Source organism: Castor canadensis, chromosome 5 (assembly GCF_047511655.1).
Source record: "Castor canadensis chromosome 5, mCasCan1.hap1v2, whole genome shotgun sequence".
NCBI classification, from domain to species: Eukaryota; Metazoa; Chordata; class Mammalia; order Rodentia; family Castoridae; genus Castor; species Castor canadensis.
The window spans coordinates 163,592,485-163,609,238 of record NC_133390.1 but is presented as its reverse complement, the minus strand read 5'-3'; the positions used below and the strand labels follow the sequence as shown (position 1 = coordinate 163,609,238).

Here is a 16,754-nt window from a genome sequence, read left to right as displayed (position 1 = left end):
GTGGTATTGGGATTTGAACTCAGGGCCTTGTGCTAGGGAGGTACTCTAACACTTGAGTCATGCACCCAGCCCTTTTTTGCTTTAGTTATTTTCTGGATAGGGTCTCACATTTTTGCTCTGGACCTCCATCTATGCCTCCACATAGCTGAAACCACAGGCATGCACCACCATGGCCAGCTTATAGTTTGACATGAGGTCTTACTAACTTTTCCCCCCGGTAGACATTGAACTACTATCCTCCCAATCGCTGCCTCCTGAGTGGCTAATATTGCAGGTGTGAGTCACTGTGCCCAGCCCCACTTGCTGGTTCTTTACAGAAAAAGTTCGCTCCCTTGCACCAGAGCAGAAATTATGGGCTTCCCCCAGAATTACTGTTTAGAAATATTAGCTGAAAAAAATGAATAAATTGAAACACTTTTGAAGTTAAGTTTGTCAGACTTTTAGCAGAGGGACTAGTGTGTGTAAAGTGTGTGGCCAGGGAACAACATTGTGTTCTGGGGGGCCCTTAACACTAACACCCTTCTCTTTCTTGGGACCTGGCCTCCTGTTTCTCTTTTTCAGGACGCCTCTATTCTGTATATGCAAACTCCAACAAATCACTGGACAATTCCAGCATCTGTACCAGCCTAGCCATTGCCGTTAGGAGGAAGGCGTTACTCCTTAGCCTGGGCTTCTAGGTCCTTCTGTACCACCTCGCCCAGCCCTTCAGCTTGGTTCTCTGCCATCTCCTCTCCCCTCTAGCGCTGTGAGGCTGCTCCCACAAAACCCCACCCATTCTCGTCTTCGTGCTTTTCTTCACATTATTTCTTTGCAAGTCAAACATCCACCCTTCCAGGCTTGGCTCCAATATTTCTTCCTTGAGACCCATTGTGGCCTCTTGCCAGTTTTGGAGTTTCTTTTAAATAATTGTAACCATAAGATAAATGATAGGCGGTGGTTGGTTCCCACAGCACTGGCACACTAATAATTTGAAGCAGGACTATCTTTCTTTTTATCTGGTACTTACTAGGTGTCAGGCACCACCTTAAGCTTCCTGTTGATATTGTCTTTTTAAATTCTTATAGCACCTTTATGAAATAGGTATATTTTACATCCATTTTATAGAAGAGGAAGTTGAGATTCAGAGATGTGATATGGAAATGGTGAGTGGTTCTGAAATTCAAATTCAGATTGGTTAGAGTCTAGAGTCCAAAGTCTTAATCTAAGTTCTGTACTCCTTCTTGAGGTGACACACTATTCCTATGCCTGAGCCCCTGGGTCCTTCCTGCCAGGGTTGCATTCTAGGTCCTGGAATCAGTTCTGACTGGAGGCAGCCTTGCTCTGCTGCAAGGCCTGTGTGTCCACCATGAGGTAAGGTAAGCCCAGAACTGCAGTGTGAGGACTACTCCAGAGGCCTCTCTGTGACTGTCCTTGAAGGCCACCTTTAAGGGTTAAGTTAACCTTTGTTCATCTTGGAGTCTCCGATAAGTCTTCATGATTGCCCAGGCTGGGATAGATTCTGGATATATGTTTGCATAATACCTAGGTCTTTGCCTCTCATAACTCTCATCAGATTTTAAAAAAATAATCCCCTCATCATCTGATTCCCCAGCTGGACCTTAAGCACCATGAGGGCAGGAACTCTGTTTATTATTGTATTTCTAGCACTTTCCTCAGTGCCTGGCACATACATATGAGATGCACAGTGAGTACTTGAATGGACTTGAATGCTCAGTTTCTTCACCTGGGAATCAGCCTCACTGGTCTGAAAATATGAAGGGAACTAGAAAAATGTGGGTTTTATCCCCATGTCATCCCTCCCTGAGAGATGAGGACACTGGTATGTATTAAAATGAGATAATGAGAGATTGCTGATTACAAGCCAGTCATGTGTGACCTAGGGACAGAACTTGAAACAGAAAGCACCCTCCTCACCTTCAGCCTAGGAAACCTACTCCCCTATCGTATTCTATCTTGATAACGTGGCCTAAGGCTGATAACACAGCTGAAGGCGGCAGGTGCCCTGTCCAGGGATGAGCAGACAGTCCTGTGGCCTGGGCTATGAGTCAGACAGTCTCCCCACCCTTACCCCACCCCAGGGAGTGAGGGAAGGGAACTGATCAGTCATGCATGACAGACAGCTCCTTGGAGTTTGATCTCAAATCACAGCCTAGGGCTCCCCCCTTCTCTTTCTCTTGCTGCCTCTGTGGGTGTGGTTTGAGAATTTTGTTTTTTATCTGGTTCAGGGAACACAAAGGCAAGTAAGGCCTGCGGTAGTTAGAATTTTATCTCCCGGCTTTCCATCCTGTAAGCATCTTGGCCAGTGGGAAGGAGCTTCAATCTGCTGTTGGAGATTGACAGCAGATTGGTGAGGCCTCCTCAACATGTCTGAGTAGAGGGTGAGTACCTCATTCTGGTTTGTCCGGGCCTGTCTGGTTTTAAAAGCTGAAAGTTCCACTTCCCAGGAACTCCTTCAAACAGTCCCAGGCAAGCCAGGATGGTTGGTCCCCTACCTGGGTCCCTTGCATGAGTGATTCGTTTTAGTACAAGATGCTGCATCTCTGGCTGCTGACCACCTCTTCATTGCAGCACAGAGTTGCCTGCCGGCTTCTCTGGAAGGTTACAGTAGCTGGATCTGTGGATAGACAGCTGCTAGATGAGACCTGTGAATCTGACTTGAGCACAGGGACAAATCTTTGCTCTTTTTAGACCCAGTGTTAAAGACCATCGAAGTTCTTTGAGGTCCCTATAGGTGGGGAACTAGGGGATTTGAGCTGCTGGACTGTGATGATGCTCCCATTGGTTGGGCCTGAATTTGGAGACATGTCCATACAGAGCAGGATATCAGAAGATACAATGGAAATGTATTGCAAGGTATATATGCAATTTAAAATTTTCTGGTAGTTAGATTTAAAAAAGAAACAGGTGAAATTAGTTTTAACAATATATTCTATTTTACCTGATTATCCAAAATATCACCATTTTCACATCTAATTGATATAAAAATTGTTAATGAAAGCCTTTACAGTTTTCTGTCTTCATTCTCAGTGGAGCAAGTGCTATACATTTCATATTGTCAGCATATCTCACTTGGGACTAGCCACAGTAAAGTGGTCCATGTGTGCCACTTGTAGCTAGGGGCTCCATATTAAATGGTAGGGGAAATGGTCTATATGATGGCAGGGCTTCCAAGGTCTCAGCAGGTCCATTTCAAGGGGATGCTGGGAGTTCCTTCAGGTGAAGATATATCTGTCAGTTTCAAAGCCATGAGTAGCACTGGTGTGATACTAAAGCTGTCTGTAAGCAGTGAGTCATTTGGGGAAAGGTGGCTTGTCATGTTCTCTGTCTAGTAATTTGGCTGATCACTAGGAGGGATGTCCATGAGTGTGTTGGGGAACTGTCTTTAAGAGAAGGGGTATTGTCAGTCTGCAGTCTTTGCCAGCCTTACTCCCAATGGAGCAAGCCTCAACTAGTCTCTGAAGAGGCTCCTGCCAGCCTCTGGGTCTACCCTTTCCACTACTCTTTTCATCCCAGAGGGGCAATGTGCAGACTGTATTCCAATGAGCCCTAATGCTTCTTTAAAATTGTTTTTGCAGCTGAGCTCAGTGGCTCATGCTGCAATCCTAGCTATTTGGGAGGCTGAGATCTGGAGGATTGCAGTTCCAGGTTAACCTGGGCAAAAATGTTCAAGAGACTCCATTTAGACAGAAAAAAGTGAGCATGGTGGTGCATGCCTGTCATCCCAACTACATGTGGGAAGTGGAAGTAGGAGAATTACAGTCCAGGCCAGCAGGGAAAAAGCAAAACCCCATTTCAAAAGTAACCAGAGCTAAAAGAGTTGGAGGTGTGGCTCAGGTGTGGTAGGTAGAGCATCTGCCTAGCAAGTATGAGTTAAAACCCCATTACTGCCAAAAGAAATTGTTTTTGCAAATGGACACTCACAAATATACATGTGCTCTTCAGAACAATTCTTCATATTGTCTTTGATAAGTTCTTTGCACCCTGGATTAAGCAATTCCATTAAAATAAAAAGAGATCTGGCCAGGCATAGTAGCACATACCTGTAATTCTAGCACCTGGGAGGAGTCAGGAGGATCTTGAGTTCCAGGTCAGTCTGGACTACATAGTGAGATTCTGTCTTAAAAAAACCAAACCAAAACAAACAAAAACCTCACTCCAATCCAAACCAACCAACCAACCAACCAAGTCCTAAGGGCTGCGGATGTAGCTCAACAGCAGAACATTTGCCTAGCATGCATAAAGCCCTGGGTTTGATCCCTAGTGCCACAGAGTATCTAGAGCAAAATGATGAAAAAGAAATATTGGAGAGGATGGGGAGCAGCCAGAACACGTAGTAGAAGCACCACTATGTCCAGCTTGAGATGGGGTCTTACTAACTTTTTTGCCTGAGCTGGCTTTGAATATTGATCCTCCCAATCTCTGCCTCCTAAATGGCTGGGATACAGGTATGAGCCACTATGCCCAGCCCTAATTTTTAAAGAGTTAAATATGCATCTAGCTTATGACCTAGTAATTCTCTCTTGGTTTTTATCTGAGAGAAATTAAGACTTATATCTAAAAAAATTCTTATATAAAATATTCATACCAGCTGTGATCACAATAGCCTAAAACAGAAACATCTAAAAATATTCGTTAACAGGAGAATGAGTAAAAAATTTATGGTCTATTTTTATGGAGGACTACAACTATGCAATAAAATTAAACAGGTTCATGATACACACAACACTAGCAAATCTAAAAAAAAAAATTAATGTTGACTGAAAGAAACCAGACCCAAAAGAAGCCTTTCTTCATATAACTCCACCTATGTCCGATTCTAGAATAGGAAAAACTGACTTGTGTGAGAAATCAGGGCAGAGGCTGCTTCATGGTGTGTGTGTGTGTGTGTGTGTGTGTGTGTGTGTGTGATTTTCAGGGAAAGGGCACAAAGGAAATTTCTAGGGTAATGGGAAAGCTCTGTGTGATACCATAAAAACTGAAAGACTTATCTCCTTAAAACCTGTGCATCTCATTGTATGTAAGTTGTACCAAAAAATGAGGAAGAACCTTGCTAAGGAAAGGAATTTTCTCAAGGCACTTAAAGATCTGACACACATCTAGTCATTCTTGATGATGGGGGGTCCGCAACAATGGGCCAGTCTCATTTTCTCAAGCAAAGGTGATGTGTGTAAACTTTCCTGAGGGTGGGGACAGGTTCTTATTCATCATGGAATTATTCATTGTATAAATAAATAATGACCTTGACTGAATTACTCATGGATTGTCTTGAACCATGGTCTTAGAACTAGAAGAGAAAGCCGTCATTCATTGCATTTTCACACTAGAGAACATTAAGAGGTCTTCCTTCCATCCTTCCTTCCTTCTTTCCTTCCTTTTCTTATTCCCTCCCTCCTTTCCTCCCTCCTCCCTCCCTCCTTCCCTGTTTCCCTTCCTCCTTCCCTCTCTCCCTTCCTTCCCTTATTTCTCTTTTACTTCTTTTATGCTTCTCTGCCTTCTCCCCTCTTCTTTTCTCCTCTCCTATTTTCTTTATTTCTTCCCCCACACTGCCCCAGTGACTATTAAGCTAGGGCCTGAGTCCTTAAGACACAGTAATAAGTAATAAGTAGAGCTTTTCGGAGATCTATACAAAGAGTTCAGGTCTGAAGAAGTAAAGGAAACTGCAAAGTTTAAGAATGAATTTTAATTAAATGTACATAAAATATTACATTTTGCCAACAAGTTAATTAAACTCAACTCCTGCAGTGACATATTCAGTGTGGGGTATGGATATATTTAAATGTGGTTTTCATGATTTGTAGGGGTGGGGGAGGGGCTCTCCACAAGTGAGAGGGACTAGGAACTCCTAGGTTCTTGAACTAACTGTGTAATGGATTTAAACTTGTTGTTACAGAGGACTCACTTGATGTCACATGTGAGAAAGTGGGAGAGGGTACAGGAAGAGAGGAGTAGAAGAGTATGTGTCATGAAGATTAATATCTCATTTATCTTTTATGAAAAAAATCACTGTAATTACATGTAAGTAAGTATATGCATTATGATAGGCAGAAAACTGCCCAGACACCTATGTCCCAATCCTGTGAATGTTACTGTGCACATGACAACAGTCCTTTGCAGATGTGATTAAAGTTACAGACCTTGAGATGGGGAGATTAGCATGATTATCCAGGGGGACCCCAAATAATCACATGAATCCTCAAAATGGGAGAACCTTCTGAGCTGTGGTCAGAGCTGTGGCCATAGCTATTTCTGTGACTAGCAGAGAATGGTCAGAGAGTTGCAATGTTTCTGACTTTGCAGGTGGAGGAAGAGACCATGAACCAAGGAATGTGGTGAGCCTTGGAAGCTAAAAAAAGCAAGAACATGGATTGTCCTAGAGTCTTGGAATAGAATGCAGCCTTGCAGAGGCTTCTTGAGAACTGCGAGACCCATTCTGGGCTTTTAACCTGAGCACTATACAACAACAACTATGTGTTGTTTAAGCCTCTAAGTGCTTGGTTGTTTGTTACACCAGCAATAGCAAATTAACATAATGCATCTGGGTCCTAACAACAGTCAGGATTTATGAAATGCTATCTATGTGCCATGCTCTGTGCTATGACCTTTGTGTGTATAATCTTGCTTAATATTCATAACTCTGTGAAGTGGACACTATCATCAGGCCCATTTTAAAGACCTACCCTTAGAGAGGTTAAAAGGATTGCCTAAGGTCATAGAACTGGTGAGTGACAGACAGAAAAGGGATTTGAGCTTCTTCCATGTTCCCATTATGGTATAGGGACCTTCACTCATATCTACAGTGAAAACTCTGCTTAATTGTTTGTCTCTGATCCAGGAATGACTTGGATAAAATCTACTTTTGCAGAACTCATGAGGAAGAGATGCCTATGAGAGACTGAAATGTGACAGCTCTTTAGGACAACGTGCTTTAGCACTTGAAGAAGCATCTTTTCCCCTTATCAATTGTCTATAGGACATATGCTTCAGAACTCCAAGCAGCATCTCTGCTCCCATAACCAATTACAGAACTAATTGCAAACTGTTTTTATCTGTTCATTAAGGTAGATATAATTAAAGCACATTTTGTTAAACTAGTTTGAGTGTGTGCTTTAAAGTAATAATTACTACTTTTATTTCTTTGAGACGCTTTCTAATTTGTCTTGGCTCCATCGCAAGCTATCTCATGTTCTCTCTTGCTCTCTGTTCTCCATCAGAAAGACTTTGGCCCCTGGGTCCTGCACCCTGCCATTCTAGGTATCCCTCAGTTGTCCTGTTAGAGGTCACTTTCTCATGGAGGCTGTCCTGATTCCCAGGACTGCATGAACCTCTGGTGTCCATTTTCCTAGTTTGTTATTTGTCTCATTATACTCATCAGTGTGTCACTCCATGGCCTGTGTTTTTCATTGCAAAGTCAAGGCTTTATGTCTATGATGTTTCCTAATATGTACCAAGCACCTAAAACAGTACCTATCTGGCACATAGCAAGGCTCAATAAATGTCAATTGATTGGGTAATGATATGACTTGTCTTTGCTCCTCTGTTGAGTTTTACACTTGTATTAATTGGGTTTCCATTTTCATCTCATCCTCTACCCTCCACTCCTTCCTTCTCTCATGTGCACACGTACACAAGTACACTTGGACATGTGCACTCATGCCCACACATGCATGGACACACAAAAGACAAGTGACATTTTGTCCATTGCTCTCTTTTTCTCTAAGCTAACTTCCCTTGGCCCTGATAGCCAACTTCTGTATTTGTCTACAGAGGGAGAAGGGGGCTGCCATGCTGCTTATGAGCAGAGGCACATGTTTCCTGGGAGCAGCTACTCCTTAAGGGCCCTTGGTCCTGCATCCTATAGGTGCTCACAGTCTGGTGTTTCATTTCACTGTTCTTGTTCCCTAGTGAGCCTAGGCCATGTCTCCTCTTCCCTCCTTTTTCTTTCCCTCTCTCCAGAGAACTCTATAGAAGTCTCAGATAGGAAGTTCCCTCCTTCCAGGCTCAAGATTGCAGCCCAGACAGCACAGAGTTATTGACATGAGGCCAGGGCGCAGTCCTAAGGTGACCTGATCACTGGACCACAGCCCTCTGGAGCAAGCAACCCCAGGGGCATGGTTATTGCAGAACAAGCACTGAGACCCAGGCTCTGGAGTGTAAGACTTTTGACCTTGGAAGCTGGGCTTTTGGAATCAGATTTAGTCAGTGGTAGTGTTCTCTCCTGTTCCTGTTCCCAGCCTGTCTTGGCTCCTTCCCTGCCCCACCCCGTTCATACCCTGTATTAGCTTTTACCCTGAACCCTGCCCCTTTCCAGTGTCCATGGTCTGCTCCACCTACTGCCTGGACCAATGAATAAGCAGAAGAGGCCAGTGTGAGGGAGGGGATGGGGTGGAAAAGCCTTCAGCCTAAGGGCCAAATTGCAGCAATCCATAGTGCTCTAGGTAGCAGCTTCCTGAACCACATGGGGAGTTTGTTTCTGTCCCCTGAGGGTGCAGGGGTATCTGGAAGGTGCCTAAGTTTTTATGCCAGGTAAGCCTCCTGCTTGTGTCCTGGTGTCTAATCCATTCATTCCAGTGCCTTTGCTCACACAAGTTACCCCCAGCAGATGTTCTTCCATTTTCCTACCAGAGAATGTTGGTAAGACCTTTGGAATTCAGGTTCAATACATGCCTGACCTTGAACATGTGACTTGCCTCTTTGGACTTCTGTTTCCTCATCTCTAAAATGGGCTTTCCAACTCTTTTTTCCCAGGGCCATAAAGAGAATGAACAAAGGCAGTGCACTCATTGCACTCATTTTCTGAACACCGACACCGTGAAAGGTGCTGGGCTGGGTGTTGGGGTGACTAAGACTGAGTCTGGTTAGATGGACCCTACAATCTAAAGTGAAGTCAGAACCCTTTCACAGAGTACACAGAGCTATCCCAACAAATACTAAGAGCCATAAATTCTCACTGCATGTTGGGTGGAGCAAGTGTCAAAAAGCAAACGGGTGGGGAACAGTGATTGAAGGTACTAAAGTGAGGGTATCCTCAGGGGTTGGACAAGGAAGTGTTGTTTTAGATGGTACCACCTAAAACCCTAGACACAATGGATACAGAGAAGGATGAGCCTTTCAGACATAATCAGCGATGACCGCCTCACTCACTCCCCACTCAGAGCAATAGTGAGGCACCTTCCAGATGGGATGGATGCAAAATCACCAGCACTTTGTAAGCCTCAGAATTCAACAAATCTTGGTCTACAAGCTGAACTGGGGCATAGAGTCCATTTTCTTGCAGCCTGTGGAGGTCAGCCCAGTTGGGGGAGGGATGAAAAACATCCACCAGGTTCTCCCTCTCCAAGCATTTAAAAAGCAGTAATAAATAGATGAGAGCCTGGGAGGTGTGATTGATTTGGTTTATGAATCGCAGAAGAGGCTGTAACTCATGAGAGCTTAGGGTTGAAGTACATTGTACAGCTCTTACATTACACATGGAGATTAATGACTTATCATATGAGGCCACACTGTTAGCCCAGCTCACTCACAGGGAGTTTAATAGCAGGGCCATACAGGCCGACTTTTAATATGTGAACAAATGCTTCTGGCTTGTGTGTGGCCCTGATTCTCACCAAATGGACACCTGCCTGGTTGGAGTTATGAGGCCTCTGGAGCTGGAAGCAGCTTCCCTTCTGAGGAAAAGGAGCTAGGGATTTCCAAGGATACCATTGCCTTTCACCCTGTTTTGTTTTTTCTTTTCTCAGGTCAAAGAGAAGGATTTTTCAGGAGGGCTGAAGGGTGACGCCACTTCCACTACTACCGCCAGTTAGCGTATACTGAGCATGCTAGGTCCTGTGCTGAGGGCGGGCTTTATCGATTCTCACTGGAATCTCACAGTAATCGTATGAGATAGGTATTAGTGAATTTATAGAATGGATGAGAAACATGGATGCGGGTTGTAGGAGCCTTTGGAAGGAGCAGGTGGTGGGATCACATGAACTTGGCTGGTGTCCTGGGTATGTGATTCCTTCTTTACTGCCTTGGAGCTCTAGGTGTTGTATCTGTAAAATGGATAATGAAGATCCCTTGCAGAGATGCTGTGAAGTCTACAGCTTCTGCCTTTGTTTCCTTGACCAGTACTTTGCCTGCTTGTTGGATTAGATGCTGGGGTCTGATCTGCCATCACACTTTGTCCCAGCTGTTGGCTTGTGTCAAAGTGGAACTCCAAATGTTGGATCCACCTGCTGTCTGGTCTTTGTAGTGCTCATATCCACCAGAGTCCCACGTTGCTTAGAAATCTGTTTCCTACTAGAGCCAATGAAGGTTAATAACCATGAGCTTGAATTACTGAATCCTGACTGTAAAGATTGGGAACCCCTAATCTTGAGACTTGCTGAACTGATTTCAGGATCACTTAAGACTTTCCTTCTTCTTATAGGGAGAGTCATAACCTTAAAATTTATTGTACGGATGCTACACATCAGGCCAAGGTTTTCATACTTTTCATCAAATGTGTTCATACCTCTCCTCATGCCCTAGACCCCCTGCTTGCTTTACTTCTTCATGACGCTTAAGACTTTCTACTTTATAATATCCTCATTTGTTTTATCTGCTGGTCTGCCCTCTCTCTCTACGATGTAAACACACAGGACAAGGCTTTTTGCCTGATATAGTTACTGCTCTATCTCCAGTGGTAGGCAGTATCTGAAACACAGTAGGTGCTCAGTACATACCAGTGGAAATGATTAGATGAATAAATACTCAGGAGATTTCAGAGACCTGGTCTCTTAGCCTCAAGCTCCTGTTTTGTCCTCATCTGGTTCATGGACTCTGGTCCCTGGACAGCTCACCAGGGGCTCATTTACCCCTGACCTGGCCACTGAACTTTGCTCCTTGCGTTCAGTCTTGGCTTCTAGCCTAGGCTTTCCAGGAAATTCAAATCTAGCTGTTCCTAGTGTTGACTTTATTACTCCTCACTTATCTCTGAAACTTCATGGAGCTTTCATTTCTCCATGGTGCCCCAGTTATACTGAATGCCCAGTCATCTTGGATCTGTAGTCAATTCTGTGGTCACTCAGCAGGTCGTCAGTTGGGCAGTCAGTCAACAAACATGGCAGAGTCAGATTATCTAGGCTTTGGGTTGATTTTAGTTCCCCAGGGAGGTGATGGAGTATGGATAATGGCATGGGAGCTTACTGGAATTCCAGCTCCCACACTCAGAAGCTATGTGACACTGGGTATGTCAAACTCTTTATAGTAAATAGTGTCAATACTTCAGCTCTATTCTTGTGAATCTTTTTGCTATTTTTATATACTCTAGCCAACAGCCAGCATGTGTGTCTTATGATTGCAGAGACCCCCAGGACTGCAGCTTGTGTGCAAGCAAAGGTAGAGTTGAAGGTGACTGCTGAGCTGGGGGAAAGGCTTACATTCTCCAGTTCCATTGTTCCCCAATGAGATGTCACCAATACTGTTTGTAGAACTTCCTTCGGGGCTGGAGTCAGACTCCCTCCATGGAACTTGGCTTGTTGTGCACCCTTTCTGGCCATCTTTCCTTCATGGTTCTGCTTCTCACTACCCCATTACTTCTTCTTGGCAATGAGTTCACGAATCTTTGTCTCTGACAAGTCAAAATTGATGAACATTCTACAAAAATCCTGGCCAATACTCTTAACAAGTTCATGAGAGCAAAGAAAGGCTGAAAAAATGATTTAGCTTAGGGAAGATTAAGCAGACAAGACAATTAAATGGTCTTGGAGTGTATCTTGAACCAGGAAGAACAAACAACTTCCAAAAGAATTTATTAGGACAACTGACAAAATTTGAATATGGACTTTGCAGTTATAATAGTATTGTAGAAGTGTTAAATTTCAGGATTTTGATAATTATACCATCATTAAGTTAAAGAATGTTCTTGTTCCTTGGACATACATGATGTCTTCAAATTACTTTCAAATTATTCCTTTAAAAAACAATGAGAGATAGTGGGGTGGAGGAAGAAGCAGAATGATAAAGTTAAGCAAATAGGGAAAAGTGTAACAATTGGCAAGTCTACATGGAGAATATGTTAGAAGTGCTTTATGCTATCACTGCTGTTTTTCTTTAAATTTGAAGTGATAACAGAATGAAGGGAAATTTGGTGTTATGGTCTGCTTCCAAAAAGCTCAACCAAAGGTACTCTCAGTGAGTACAGGTCCCAGTGAGATCGGGTTATTATTCTATCAGGCTGTTGCAAGGATTAAAGTAGCTAATATCTAAGACCAGCCTGGCATAGAGTGGGTCTCCCCTTCCCGTCTGTGAGTTGTGCACTCTGGAACCCAGGGTCTGGGATGCCTACAAAGTGCTCCCCACACATGGCAGAGCCCTTGGAGAAATGCACTCTTGTTCTCAGTTATCTCTCTCTGACTACAACTCACTGGGCTCTGCATGTCTCTTTGTAGAATCTTTCCCGGTCTGCAGCTGTGGTCAGTGATTTTTGTAGATTAAAAGAAAATCCAGGGATGGGAGGAGGGTTTCCTGGGGAGATCAAAAGAGTCAGCCTAACATAAAAGAAACCTTATAAAACTATATATATTAGGAACAAAACAAAACAAAAAAATCCAGCCCGGGAGCATGATCCATATGTCAGAGTCAATATGTCCAAGTGTCTGCGATCCGCTCTATAGAGTTGCCAACTGAGGCAGGAATGTTGCTTTGTCCAGAGAAGCCAGCCGCATAAAAGGGAGATTTTTATGGACTCTGGCACAAGGATGTGGCAAGATCCTCACGCCCTGACCTTGTGAAGACCCTCTAGGAACTGATGTGGTTTCTTTTACTCCTACTTTTTTTTTTTAAGCCCAGCTTTATGAAGGTGTAGTTGATATTAAAAATACACAGATTTAATGTATGCAATTTGATGAATTTGGGCCTAGGAATGTACCTATGATACTATCACCACAATCAAGGTAATGAATATACTCATCACCACCAAAGGTTCCCCATTCCCCCTCCCCGCCCCAGCACAATTAAAACGAGATCTTCCCTTTAAATAAAGTTTCAAGTGCAGAATACCACATTGCTAACTAAAGAATAACGTACTGCAGAACTCTAGAGCTCATTTAATTATTCCCTATAACTGAAACTTTATATCCACTGAGCAACAGCTCCCTGTCCCCCATTCTCCACCCCTGGCAACCATCATTCTATTCTCTGCTTCTTTGACTGTTTAAAATACTTCATGTAAAAGGAAACATGCACTACCCGTCTTGTGACTGACTTATTTCATTTAGCATAAAGTCCTCCATGTTTATCCATGTAATCACCAATTGTAGGTTGTCCTCTTTTAAAAGGCTGAATAGTATTCCATTGTATGGGTGGCTCTCTAGGGCATCTGCAAGGACCCCAATTTGAAGGGTCCTTTGAAGTTTCAGCAGACACATAGTGGCCCCAAGCACCAGGACTGAGACTATTAGATATGAACACTAAATACTGGTGCCAATCTCCTAGACTCAGATTTCTGTAGACTAGGAAGCAACTCAATGGATTTGCTCCTATAGCAGCAAAGCTTCCAGATGCCTGAGCTGAGCATTAGTGGAAGGGAACAGTGTTTGGTGCCACCTGACTGTCAGTCCATCTGACCTCCTCAGGCCCCAGGTGGGATGCTATTACACTTTGCTTTAAGTGAGGGAGGCCCTCTTGTTTGAAGGGGTTATTCACTAGCATATCCTTTGGTGGGAATGAAATCTCCACTAACCAGTGGAAAATATCAGGGATAAATGAAAGAACCTAATGTGACCCACTCATGCGGGGAGCAGGGTTCAAGGCCCAAGTGGCAGGCACACTGATGCCAGCAACTTGATCATCCTTTTCCCATGAAGATGTTCCTGTCTTCCCTCATATATTGGGGTTCTAGCCCTCAATGGATGGTATCAGGAGGTGGGCCTTTTGGGAGGTGGAGCTTTCCTAATACGATTTGTGACTTTTGAAGATGGCTTGAGAGAGCTTCTCTTTTTTTCTCAGCCATATGAAAGTAAAGCCAGAAGATGGCTTCCTGTAAATAAGGAAAAGGGCCCTCACCAGACCAGATCTACTAATGCCTTGATCTTGGACTTCCCAGCCTCCAGAACTGTGAGAAGTAAATGTTTTTTGAGTCATTCAGTCTAGGGTAATTTGTTATAGCAGCCCAGTCTGACTAAGTTATCTAGTAGTTATAGTGGGCACTCAAACCCTGAGGAGAGAAAAGGAGAAACCTAAGCCCCTATAGTTCTCTTTGTTCTGCTTGGTGGCTTCCCAGTCAGGAGCCAGCTGCCTTCCCTTTGCTCGTGTGACTGGTTTGTCCTGGTCTTACATGGTTTCCCACCTGCCCAGTGCCCTACTCCTCCCAAGGGTGGGGTCTGTCCCAGTCATTCATGTCATCTTGACCTCCAGCACGGGCTGGGCACATCACTGGCACCCAGTGAGACAAACAAAAATGAGGCACAGATCACAGACAAGACTTGCTTACTTCATCCATACAGACTAGATGGGCTGAGACCTGCTTTAATTTCACTGAAGTGCAAATATAGCTAAATGTCTTCCAAGCTGCATAGAAATCTGGTAGGGTCTACTTCATTTTTCATATTTGTGTTGGCAAATACAATAACAATTCTGGTAATAAGAATTTTCCTTCACCCCCAAATTTTCTGGTCTGGATATCTAAGATAACTGGACATTTGCCTGTTCTCCTTTTTTGCTGTGGATATGGTGTTGGTCTTCCAGAATACTGATGTAGAGTGAGTTTGGGAGTTTAGTTAGGTAGTACATCTATTTTTAATATGAATATTGAATGAACTAGAGGATTGTGAGAGCATCATGAAACTTGGGGACCAAAGAAACTGAGTCCCATCATAATTCAGGCATCTACTATTTACCAAGTTTTGTATAAATCTCTATCCTCAGCTTCCATACCTGTAAAATAGAAATTACCAAATCTGCTACATAGCATCATTCAGAGTCTTGGAAAGATTCAGAGATAGGAAGCTTAGACTTCCTAAAAATGGCTCCACAATGACTGTGTCCCAGCAGGACTCAGTATAAGGTCCACAGTGGGAACCTCCCTTACTGAGAACCCATCCTGCACAGGGCAGTGCTGTCTGTTCCCATTGCCCTTGGCCTGCACAGATCCTGGCTTAGCTCTAGAGCCCTGTCAGCAGCCAATGATGAAATGACTCTTTGGAAGTGGAGTTCTGCACACACATGTGATTTTAGCTTTCAGTCTACGTTAGTCACAGGAAATAGAAAATGATAGCTTTCGGGAGGCAGCAGCTAAATGCACCCTATAGAGGGTGCAGGCTTTGGACATTTGGTAGAAACATGTGCTTTGTTTGGAAGAACTAAACCACATGAAAAAGAGTACACTTTGTGACCATGTTCAAGGTAGAGTATTTGAAGGGTAAAAGGGAGCCACAGTTAGGTGGCTGTTTTTTCCTGGCAATTCCTTCGCCTTCCCCAGTGGGAATGAGGAGATTCTGTAGGGAACATTCAAATACATAACCAAGCCTGGGAGTGGTTGGGGTTGGGAGTGGGATGGGGAGGGGTGAGGGGAGCAGCCCTTGATCTCATAGAGAAAGAGTGGGAAGTGGGGACTAAGAGCTGTGAGAGGTGTCACACGATCTAAACCAGTTCACCTTTGTGCCTCAGTTTCCTGTCTTGAGAACATGATGCTGAGCTGCATTCTGGGGCACAGCAAAAGAAAAAGTGATGAAGTTCTTTGATTACACAAATTACCAAATAATAGCATTTAATTATTTGTAACATGTTTTGAGATCTTGGGATGAAAGCTGTGGCAGCTACAGCAGGTTATTAACTGGTTGTCAGGGACCTTTGTTCAGGTAATAGATGTAATTACTGCATTAATTTGATACCATGGGGAGAGGACTAGAGAAAACCTCCCATCTCTGCTTCCTCCCACCCACTTTTCAGGTCATCATAGCCATTCCAGGTGGGAATGTATATTCATCTGTTCTGAACCCTGATCCTTATGACATGCATAGCCTGGGCTCCACCAGTGTTGTTACCAGGGCGTGCATTGTGGGTGAGAGCCTCCTGGGCTTTAAGGGGTTGATGAGCCGCTGGTCTCTGTGTATCAATCATCAGTTCTAATTAGACTGTAAATGCGTTTTTCCCCTCTCTAAGCTTGTTGCAGGTCACATGGCCAATATGTAAATCTCAGCCCTTGGAACAGTTTAATGTCTGCGGTGACCATAGGTAGTAACTCAGACTCCCCATAAATGGAAAATAAAAACAACAACCCATTACGGATGATGGTAGGTCTAAACCTACACGCAGCAAGTCATAAACTTGAGCAATTGCTCCTATGTGTGGCTGAGCACAGGACCGGGGAGGGGGCACAAGGTGGAAGGAGAGAGATTTGTGACCTGCAATTACAGGTTGTCTCTCTGCTGTCTGTCCTGGCCCAACCCAGCCACAGGTGCCAAAGAACTTCAACTTGCCCTGCCCAGGCAAGCAAGAAGTGGCTTTTCTTCAGGCTCCATCTCCACCTGTGGGCTGGGTTCATGCTGCTCATTGTGAAGCCAGTGTGTGTGCTGGTACCCAAGGGGACACTTTGGTCTTTTGCCCTTCATGTTGTTCCACCAGTGTTGGAGGGGTGGCATTGCACAGCAGAAACGTAAGTGCCATGTATGTGGAGTCATTTGCTTGTTTTAGTTACTGCTATATCCCCAGCTGGGTGGAACATACAGTAGGTGCTAAATAAAGTTTCTTTTGAATAACACAACGGATGAGTAAGTAAAGACTCTGGGGTT

General features: G+C 43.9%; 2 long non-coding RNA genes across 4 annotated transcripts in view; both read left to right on the top strand.

Moving 5' to 3' along the window:
• Positions 1-2,235: 2,235 nt before the first annotated feature.
• Positions 2,236-7,091, top strand: LOC141423406 (uncharacterized). Of its 2 annotated transcripts, none has more exons than XR_012448254.1 (3): positions 2,236-2,378; positions 5,891-6,015; positions 6,863-7,091. It is a non-coding gene; the product is annotated as an uncharacterized lncRNA (long non-coding RNA). The 2 variants fall into 2 exon arrangements; XR_012448253.1 differs by having other exon boundaries at positions 6,298-7,091.
• Positions 7,092-15,992: 8,901 nt separating this feature from the next.
• LOC141423405 (uncharacterized) overlaps positions 15,993-16,754 on the top strand; it is a 75,986-nt gene continuing 75,224 nt past the window's right edge. Inside the window, exon 1 of one of the 2 annotated variants that reach the window (XR_012448252.1) lies at positions 15,993-16,618. This is a non-coding gene — a long non-coding RNA (uncharacterized lncRNA). The remainder of the gene's footprint in view (positions 16,619-16,754) is intronic. The other variant, XR_012448251.1, reaches the window with a different exon arrangement.